This window comes from Penaeus vannamei, chromosome 2 (assembly GCF_042767895.1).
Source record: "Penaeus vannamei isolate JL-2024 chromosome 2, ASM4276789v1, whole genome shotgun sequence".
Classification (NCBI taxonomy): domain Eukaryota; kingdom Metazoa; phylum Arthropoda; class Malacostraca; order Decapoda; family Penaeidae; genus Penaeus; species Penaeus vannamei.
Genome location: NC_091550.1, coordinates 44427614 through 44439604, shown reverse-complemented (window position 1 = coordinate 44439604; position 11991 = coordinate 44427614).

The following is an 11991-nucleotide window of genomic DNA, read 5'->3' as shown; positions in this document are numbered from 1 at the left end:
GCCTTTCGAAGGTATTGTTGGCGTCTGTGGCGATGGTGGTGATGTGATGATGATGATGATGGTGGTGATAGTGGTTCTAATTGTGGTGGTGGTAATGATGATGGTGATGATAGTGATTCTAATAGTGGTGATGGTAATGGTGTTTATAATAACTGTAATAGGGATGATGGTGATGGTGGTGTTGATAATGGTGATGGTGATGATAGTGATTCTAATAGTGATGATGGTAATGGTGGTGGAGGTGATGACAATGAAGACGATAATGACACTGTTGATGGCGTCATGTGATAATCGTGATGATGGTAACAACGTGAAGACAATAGTGATGGTGATGCAGATAGCGATGACGTGCACTGATACCCTCCTGCCTGTTCTCCGTCGTGAGGACCGGACCCTGCCAATCCTGCTGCACCGCGTGTAGGAACCTTTTTGCAATCATTCTCTTGCAACACATCCCTCTCAACAGGCCTGGCTGCGTCGCACTATTTAAATCGGTGTTACACTGCGCGCGCCCGTCCGTCTGTAAGTGCCCACGTGCGTACACAAGGTCTATATAAGTACTTATATAAACCTTGTGCGTACATACGTCTACGAAATGCCACCGCCAGCGACATTCCGAAGCCCGGCCGCGCCAGCAACGACCGTTAAGCGGCCGCACGCATAAAGCGGCCACCCAACCCCCCGCGAGGACACACGTCACTCGCCTTGGCCGGACGCACGCAATGAGCGGAGAGTGAATGACGTCTCTGCTACTCTGTGACGTCAGCACGAATTCATGACCTCACCGGTGTTCTGTGACGTCACAGACCTAAATAAGGCTATAACACCAGCACTTAAACGTGCCAACGCATGATCAAAATAATGATGATGATGCGTGATGGAGACGAGGGCAGGGTTCACTGACCTTGACTGATGATATAAGAGATATAAGATATATATCCTATAAAAAACAGCAATGAATTTGCGAGCTGAAACGACACCGAACAGCCTCCTCTCAGCCTAAGCACCTGAAGACTCTCCCCCTACATCGCTCGCCAGACCCCCTTCCCACCACCCTTCCCTTCTCACCCCCTTAACCCCAATCACCCCCTTCCAAACCCCGAATCCTTACACCTACCCCTACTCGTTTCCCCTCCCCTTCCCCTTCCTCTTCCCCTTCTCTCACCCTACTACCCCTTTCCTTTTCCCCTTCCCCTTACCCTCCCTCTTCTCCCTACCCCTACTCCCTACCCCTTCCCCTCCCCATACTCCTTCCCCTTCCCCCACCCCTAACCCTCCTCCTACCCTTCCCCCACCCCTTCCCCCTCCTCCTCCCCTCCCCCACCCCACCCGCCAGCAACCTCGATCAACAACCTAGAAGCGTAAATCAGTTGCTCCTGATGCTGCAACATGGCCTGGCATTGCAAGGACGGCGACGCTTCTTTGGCTGTTGCAGGCGGAGGAATGGGGGAGAGGAGGAGGGAGAAGAGAACGGAGAATAGGAGGAGGGAGAAGAGAATGGAGAATAGGAGGAGGGAGAAGAGAACGGAGAATAGGAGGAGGGAGAAGAGAATAGAGAATAGGAGGAGGGAGGGCAGAAGAGAGAATAGGAGGAGGGAGAAGAGAATGGAGAATAGGAGGAGGGAGAAGAGCATAGAGAATAGGAGGAGGGAGGAGAGAAGAATGGAGAAAAGAATGGGGGAATAAGAGGAGGGAGAAGAGAAAGGGGAATATGAGGAGGGAGAGGAGAAAGATGGAGAAGAGAATGTAGAACAGGAGGAGGAGAGAATATATGGAAGGGAGGGAATAGATAGAGGAAGCCAGGAGAGAAGGAATGGAGAAAGAGAGATGGTATAAAGGAGAAAGAGAAGAGCGAGATAGAAAGAAGGAAAAAAAGAGGGACGAAGAAGAGCAAAAGAAAATTCAGGGGAAATAAAGGGAGGACAGGAAACTGAAAGAAAGAAAAGGTAGAAAAAATAGGGAGAAAGGCTGAAATGGAAAAAAAGAAGAAAGCATTACCTCCATGGACAAAAAAACAGCTGTTTACGAGCCCCCCGCGTGTACGCCGAGTCAACAGACCCCGCAAATAAACAAAGACAAAACAAAAAAACAACGCAATTGCATACAAACTGCAACAAACACAGCCCCGCCCCGCTCTCCCGGCGTAAACGACTCATTTCCTGGCGCGGCGCTGCAATTTTCTCGCACTTATCCTCATGCGTACATTGTTTGAAGTTTAAATCTCCCGCGCAGAAGGGAAGAAGAAAAAGAAAAGAAGAAGAAGAAAAAAAAAAACAGGCAGTTCGCATCATAATCTTAAAAAAAACACTTACTCTTTTTCATTCAATTGTTTTGTTTACCTGAAATTTCACTTAAAGATCATATTCTCTGTCATTTCTCACGCCTAAGGAACAGAACCTCCTCTCTTCCTTGGGCGTAATTTCTCTCGCTTCTTCAGCTTCAGAAAAAAGTGAAAGACGAATGAATGGAAAATGAATATGAGAAATGTAAAATAATAATAATGATAATAATAATAATAATAATAATAATAATAACAATAATAACAATAATAACAATAATAGATAAATAAATAAATAAAACATCGCCTCAATCAGTCATCTACTTTGTCTATCCTCTGACTTCATCTTTGATATTAACTCTAATAATATTATCGTAATCCTTCTTCTTATCAATGCCATTAGCGCTATCATTATCACAACTTTCAGTACCCTCGTGTTTAGCAACGTAATCACTGGTATATATCATTATCATTACGAATACATATAAATGTATTCCAGAGAGAATTAATACACACGGTGCGATAGGATATGCAAGATAATACGACTTAATTCACTGATATATGTTCACTCACTCATTCACTCACTCACTCACTCACGCTCATTCATCTCCTCTCTGATTCTTGACTCACGTACTCAGCCCTATTCAGCACACTTCTACGTGACTCGGCCTTTCCGGATAAAAAAAGAAGAATCCGTTATGCAAAGTTCTTTTATTTCCATTCCTCCTGTTCATTCCTACGTTCCCTTTTCTGTTTTCGGAGATTGGGAATGGAGAAAGGTGGACAGGTAGAAGGAGAAGATGAGGAGAGATGGATGGATAAATGGAGGGTAGGGATAATAGAAAAAAGGACAAAAAAGAAAAGAATGGGAGAGAAGGAAGGACAGAGAAATCAATAAGAAAACTGAAAACAAGGAGACGAAGAAAGGAAAGAACTCGAAAGAAACGAAGAAAGATGCGAGAGAGAGAGAGAAAGACGGATCAAAACAAAAACAAAAGACGCACAAGAGCTCCGCAGTCCGAGCGTGACCTCCAGCTGTGTCCCGTCCCATTCCGAACAGAAAGCCGTTTTGAAAGGACGCTCCTAATCTCCCTCTCTTTAAAAAGACCCCAAGAATATCCTCTCGCACGCTCTCCGGCGGAGCAACGCGCCAGGGAGCGGCTCAGTGTAAACAAAGCGCAGATAGAAGACGGAGAAGGAAAAAGACGGGACAGACGGGGGGCTTGTGCCGCTGTTTGCTTTAACATTTTGACTTTCGCGTCTTCATCAGCCAATCATTCCCTCCCCCTCTCCCTCTCTCCCCCCCCCTCTCTCTGTCCCTGCCTCTCTCCCTCGCTCTGTCTCTATCTCCGTCTCCCTCTCCCCACCCCCTCTCTCTGTCTCTCTCTCCCTCTCCCTCTCCCCACTCACTCTCTGTCTCTGAATCTCTCTCCCTCTCCCCACCCCCTCTATTTGTCTCTCCCTCTCCCCACCCTCTCTATTTGTCTCTCCCTCTCTCCCCTCTGTTCCTCTTTAATTTCTCTCAATCTCTCCTTCATTTCTCTCTCTCTGCTTCCTCTTTCTTCCCTCCCATCCCTTCCTCTCCCATCTCCACTATCCTCTTCCTTTCTTCTCTGTGCCCCTTCCCCTCGCCTCTTTCTTCATCCCGATTGCTTTTCCTCCTTCTCTCCTTTAATTCCCCCTTTCTCCTCCTCTTCTCTCTATCCTTCAACGTCTCATCGATCAAGCATGTGAAGAACAGACACGTAGAAGACATGAATAAAAGCGAAAAAAATTACATGACACGAGGAACGAATGAACAGAAGAACGAATTTAGAGGAAAATAATTAGGGCGAACGAACAATAAAACGAGGAACGGGCGAGCACACAAAGACACGAATGAATGAACGACAGAGAAAGCGAAGTTCATAACTAACGAACGAACGAACGAACGAGCGACGAAGTAATTAACTAACGAACACACGGACGAACGAACGAACGAGCGACGAAGTAATTAACTAACGAACACACGGACGAACGAACGAACGAGCGACGAACTAACTAAAGAACACACGTACGAACGAGCGACGAAGTGACTAACCAACGAATACACAGACGAAGGAAAGAGCGACGAACTAACAAACGAACGAACGAACGAGCGACGAACTAACTAACTAAAGAACACACGGACGAACGAACGAACGAGCAACAAACTAACGAACGAACGAATGATAGGACGAACTAACTAACGAACGAACACACGGACGAACGAACGAACGAACGAACGAGCGACGGAGTAACTAACAAAAAAAAACACACGGACGAACGAAGAGAGACGAAGCAACTAATTCACGAACACACGGACGAACGAACAAAGAGAGATAAAAGAAACTAACTCACGGACACACGGACGAACGACGAACTAACTCTCGGACACACGGACGAACGACGAACTAACTCTCGGACACACGGACGAACGAACAAAGAGAGATAAAAGAAACTAACTCACGGACACACGGACGAACGACGAACTAACTCACGGACACACGGACGAACGACGAACTAACTCTCGGACACACGGACGAACGACGAACTAACTCTCGGACACACGGACGAACGAACAAAGAGAGATAAAAGAAACTAACTCACGGACACACGGACGAACGACGAACTAACTCACGGACACACGGACGAACGACGAACTAACTCACGGACACACGGACGAACGACGAACTAACTCACGGACACACGGACGAACGACGAACTAACTCTCGGACACACGGACGAACGACGAACTAACTCACGGACACACGGACGAACGACGAACTAACTCACGGACACACGGACGAACGACGAACTAACTCACGGACACACGGACGAACGACGAACTAACTCTCGGACACACGGACGAACGACGAACTAACTCTCGGACACACGGACGAACGACGAACTAACTCTCGGACACACGGACGAACGACGAACTAACTCTCGGACACACGGACGAACGACGAACTAACTCTCGGACACACGGACGAACGAACAAAGAGAGATAAAAGAAACTAACTCACGGACACACGGACGAACGACGAACTAACTCACGGACACACGGACGAACGACGAACTAACTCTCAGACACACGGACGAACGACGAACTAACTCACGGACACACGGACGAACGACGAACTAACTCTCGGACACACGGACGAACGACGAACTAACTCACGGACACACGGACGAACGACGAACTAACTCACGGACACACGGACGAACGACGAACTAACTCTCGGACACACGGACGAACGACGAACTAACTCACGGACACACGGACGAACGACGAACTAACTCACGGACACACGGACGAACGACGAACTAACTCTCGGACACACGGACGAACGACGAACTAACTCACGGACACACGGACGAACGACGAACTAACTCTCGGACACACGGACGAACGACGAACTAACTCTCGGACACACGGACGAACGACGAACTAACTCACGGACACACGGACGAACGACGAACTAACTCTCGGACACACGGACGAACGACGAACTAACTCACGGACACACGGACGAACGACGAACTAACTCACGGACACACGGACGAACGACGAACTAACTCTCGGACACACGGACGAACGAACAAAGAGAGATAAAAGAAACTAACTCACGGACACACGGACGAACGACGAACTAACTCACGGACACACGGACGAACGACGAACTAACTCTCGGACACACGGACGAACGACGAACTAACTCACGGACACACGGACGAACGACGAACTAACTCACGGACACACGGACGAACGACGAACTAACTCACGGACACACGGACGAACGACGAACTAACTCACGGACACACGGACGAACGACGAACTAACTCACGGACACACGGACGAACGACGAACTAACTCTCGGACACACGGACGAACGACGAACTAACTCACGGACACACGGACGAACGAACAAAGAGAGAAAAGAAACTAACTCACGGACACACGGACGAACGACGAACTAACTCTCGGACACACGGACGAACGACGAACTAACTCTCGGACACACGGACGAACGACGAACTAACTCTCGGACACACGGACGAACGACGAACTAACTCTCGGACACACGGACGAACGACGAACTAACTCTCGGACACACGGACGAACGACGAACTAACTCTCGGACACACGGACGAACGACGAACTAACTCTCGGACACACGGACGAACGACGAACTAACTCACGGACACACGGACGAACGACGAACTAACTCTCGGACACACGGACGAACGACGAACTAACTCTCGGACACACGGACGAACGACGAACTAACTCTCGGACACACGGACGAACGACGAACTAACTCACGGACACACGGACGAACGACGAACTAACTCTCGGACACACGGACGAACGACGAACTAACTCACGGACACACGGACGAACGACGAACTAACTCTCGGACACACGGACGAACGACGAACTAACTCTCGGACACACGGACGAACGACGAACTAACTCACGGACACACGGACGAACGACGAACTAACTCTCGGACACACGGACGAACGACGAACTAACTCTCGGACACACGGACGAACGACGAACTAACTCTCGGACACACGGACGAACGAACAAAGAGAGATAAAAGAAACTAACTCTCGGACACACGGACGAACGACGAACTAACTCACGGACACACGGACGAACGACGAACTAACTCACGGACACACGGACGAACGACGAACTAACTCACGGACACACGGACGAACGACGAACTAACTCTCGGACACACGGACGAACGACGAACTAACTCACGGACACACGGACGAACGACGAACTAACTCTCGGACACACGGACGAACGACGAACTAACTCACGGACACACGGACGAACGACGAACTAACTCACGGACACACGGACGAACGACGAACTAACTCTCGGACACACGGACGAACGACGAACTAACTCACGGACACACGGACGAACGACGAACTAACTCACGGACACACGGACGAACGACGAACTAACTCACGGACACACGGACGAACGACGAACTAACTCACGGACACACGGACGAACGACGAACTAACTCTCGGACACACGGACGAACGACGAACTAACTCTCGGACACACGGACGAACGACGAACTAACTCACGGACACACGGACGAACGACGAACTAACTCTCGGACACACGGACGAACGACGAACTAACTCTCGGACACACGGACGAACGACGAACTAACTCACGGACACACGGACGAACGACGAACTAACTCACGGACACACGGACGAACGACGAACTAACTCTCGGACACACGGACGAACGACGAACTAACTCACGGACACACGGACGAACGACGAACTAACTCTCGGACACACGGACGAACGAACAAAGAGAGATAAAAGAAACTAACTCACGGACACACGGACGAACGACGAACTAACTCACGGACACACGGACGAACGACGAACTAACTCTCGGACACACGGACGAACGACGAACTAACTCTCGGACACACGGACGAACGACGAACTAACTCTCGGACACACGGACGAACGACGAACTAACTCTCGGACACACGGACGAACGACGAACTAACTCTCGGACACACGGACGAACGACGAACTAACTCACGGACACACGGACGAACGACGAACTAACTCACGGACACACGGACGAACGACGAACTAACTCACGGACACACGGACGAACGACGAACTAACTCTCGGACACACGGACGAACGACGAACTAACTCTCGGACACAAGGACGAACGACGAACTAACTCACGGACACACGGACGAACGACGAACTAACTCACGGACACACGGACGAACGACGAACTAACTCTCGGACACACGGACGAACGACGAACTAACTCTCGGACACACGGACGAACGACGAACTAAGTCACGGACACACGGACGAACGACGAACTAACTCTCGGACACACGGACGAACGACGAACTAAGTCACGGACACACGGACGAACGACGAACTAACTCACGGACACACGGACGAACGACGAACTAACTCTCGGACACACGGACGAACGACGAACTAACTCACGGACACACGGACGAACGACGAACTAACTCACGGACACACGGACGAACGACGAACTAACTCACGGACACACGGACGAACGACGAACTAACTCTCGGACACACGGACGAACGACGAACTAACTCACGGACACACGGACGAACGACGAACTAACTCACGGACACACGGACGAACGACGAACTAACTCACGGACACACGGACGAACGACGAACTAACTCTCGGACACACGGACGAACGACGAACTAACTCACGGACACACGGACGAACGACGAACTAACTCTCGGACACACGGACGAACGACGAACTAACTCTCGGACACACGGACGAACGACGAACTAACTCTCGGACACACGGACGAACGACGAACTAACTCACGGACACACGGACGAACGACGAACTAACTCACGGACACACGGACGAACGACGAACTAACTCACGGACACACGGACGAACGACGAACTAACTCTCGGACACACGGACGAACGACGAACTAACTCACGGACACACGGACGAACGACGAACTAACTCACGGACACACGGACGAACGACGAACTAACTCACGGACACACGGACGAACGACGAACTAACTCTCGGACACACGGACGAACGACGAACTAACTCTCGGACACACGGACGAACGACGAACTAACTCACGGACACACGGACGAACGAACAAAGAGAGATAAAAGAAACTAACTCACGGACACACGGACGAACGACGAACTAACTCACGGACACACGGACGAACGACGAACTAACTCACGGACACACGGACGAACGACGAACTAACTCACGGACACACGGACGAACGACGAACTAACTCACGGACACACGGACGAACGACGAACTAACTCTCGGACACACGGACGAACGACGAACTAACTCACGGACACACGGACGAACGACGAACTAACTCTCGGACACACGGACGAACGACGAACTAACTCACGGACACACGGACGAACGACGAACTAACTCACGGACACACGGACGAACGACGAACTAACTCACGGACACACGGACGAACGACGAACTAACTCACGGACACACGGACGAACGACGAACTAACTCACGGACACACGGACGAACGACGAACTAACTCACGGACACACGGACGAACGACGAACTAACTCTCGGACACACGGACGAACGACGAACTAACTCACGGACACACGGACGAACGACGAACTAACTCACGGACACACGGACGAACGACGAACTAACTCACGGACACACGGACGAACGACGAACTAACTCACGGACACACGGACGAACGACGAACTAACTCACGGACACACGGACGAACGACGAACTAACTCACGGACACACGGACGAACGACGAACTAACTCACGGACACACGGACGAACGACGAACTAACTCTCGGACACACGGACGAACGAACAAAGAGAGATAAAAGAAACTAACTCACGGACACACGGACGAACGACGAACTAACTCACGGACACACGGACGAACGACGAACTAACTCACGGACACACGGACGAACGACGAACTAACTCACGGACACACGGACGAACGACGAACTAACTCTCGGACACACGGACGAACGACGAACTAACTCACGGACACACGGACGAACGACGAACTAACTCTCGGACACACGGACGAACGACGAACTAACTCACGGACACACGGACGAACGACGAACTAACTCACGGACACACGGACGAACGACGAACTAACTCTCGGACACACGGACGAACGACGAACTAACTCTCGGACACACGGACGAACGACGAACTAACTCTCGGACACACGGACGAACGACGAACTAACTCACGGACACACGGACGAACGACGAACTAACTCACGGACACACGGACGAACGACGAACTAACTCACGGACACACGGACGAACGACGAACTAACTCTCGGACACACGGACGAACGACGAACTAACTCTCGGACACACGGACGAACGACGAACTAACTCTCGGACACACGGACGAACGACGAACTAACTCACGGACACACGGACGAACGACGAACTAACTCTCGGACACACGGACGAACGACGAACTAACTCTCGGACACACGGACGAACGACGAACTAACTCACGGACACACGGACGAACGACGAACTAACTCTCGGACACACGGACGAACGACGAACTAACTCTCGGACACACGGACGAACGACGAACTAACTCACGGACACAAGGACGAACGACGAGCTAACTCACGGACACACGGACGAACGACGAACTAACTCACGGACACACGGACGAACGACGAACTAACTCACGGACACACGGACGAACGACGAACTAACTCTCGGACACACGGACGAACGAACGGACGAACGAACTAACTAACGAACGATCGCACGACCTATCGAACTCTCTCTCTAACGAACGCACAAACGGACGGACACGCGCGCGGCTGTTTACCCAAGGACCGCCCTCGTCCCGCGGTCGCTCCGTCTTCGCCACGGACTCTCCCTCTCTCTCTCTCTTCCCCTTCCTTCGCTCGCTCCTTCGTCCCTTTCTCCTATTTCCTCTTATCCTTCATGCTTCTTCTCCTCCTCTTCCTTCGCTCGCTCCTTCGTCCCTTTCTCTCATTTCCTCTCATCCTCCATGCTCCTTCTCCTCCTCTTCCCTCCTTCGTCCCTTTCTCCCATTTCCTCCCATCCTTCATGCTTCTTCTTCTCCTCCTCTCTTCTTTCATTCGTCGTTTCTTTGGTTCCCTCGTTCCTTCCTCCATTTTTAATCTTTATATTACCATCGACTTGAGCGTTGGGATGAGACAAATGAAAAATAATGGCAAATAAAAGATATTAAGAAAGACAGAGGAAGTAGGAAAGAGGAAGGATAGGTAACGAAAAGGAGATGGAGGAACAAGAGTGAAGGAGGAGGAAAAGGGGAAGGGAAAGAGAAAAGGGCACATTACTCAACAGAAAAAAATATTTATACAAAAAATATGCAAAAAAGAAGAATTGAAAGAGAAAAAGCAAGGTGGAAAAATAAGAAAAAACGAGAGAAAAAGAGAGAGAAAAAAAAAACGAATGAATGAACGAGAGCCAAGTCACATGCTCATCCATCAACCCCCTCCCCTCCCCTTCCCCTCCCCCCTCTCCCCTTCAGCCTTTTACCACATTGCTGTTCTACCTCCTACGACGCGAAAGGAAAAGAGAGAGAAAGAGAGCGAAAGGAAGAGGGAGGAAGGAGAGAAAGAAAGATCAAAAGGGAGAGAAAAAAGAGAATGGGAAAGGGAAGAAAAGAGGGAGGGGAGAAGAGTACACGAAAAATAAAGGATATTAACGGAGATGATAAAACAGAGAAAATAGTGCTAAAGAGAAAGAGAAGAAGACAAAGAAAACAACAAAAACACACAAGAGAAAAGGGGAAATAAATAAACAAAAACAAAAAATGGAAACCAAAAGCGCAAAAACGAACGCGAATGAACGGGAGAGAGAGAGAGAGCGAGCGCGCAGGAGACCCGTTCCGCCGTGGGAAGGTCGCCGCCGAAGAGCCTGTCCTGCAGCGGCGGCGGGCGGCGGGCGGCGGGCGGCGGGCGGCTCTGGGTCCTCCTCGCCTGACGCTCGCTCGCCCTCGCCTAATCAGTTCAAATAATATCATAACATAAGAAATCAAAGGTTAGAAAAACACCGACCACCCGCACTGCCAACAACATGGTCTCA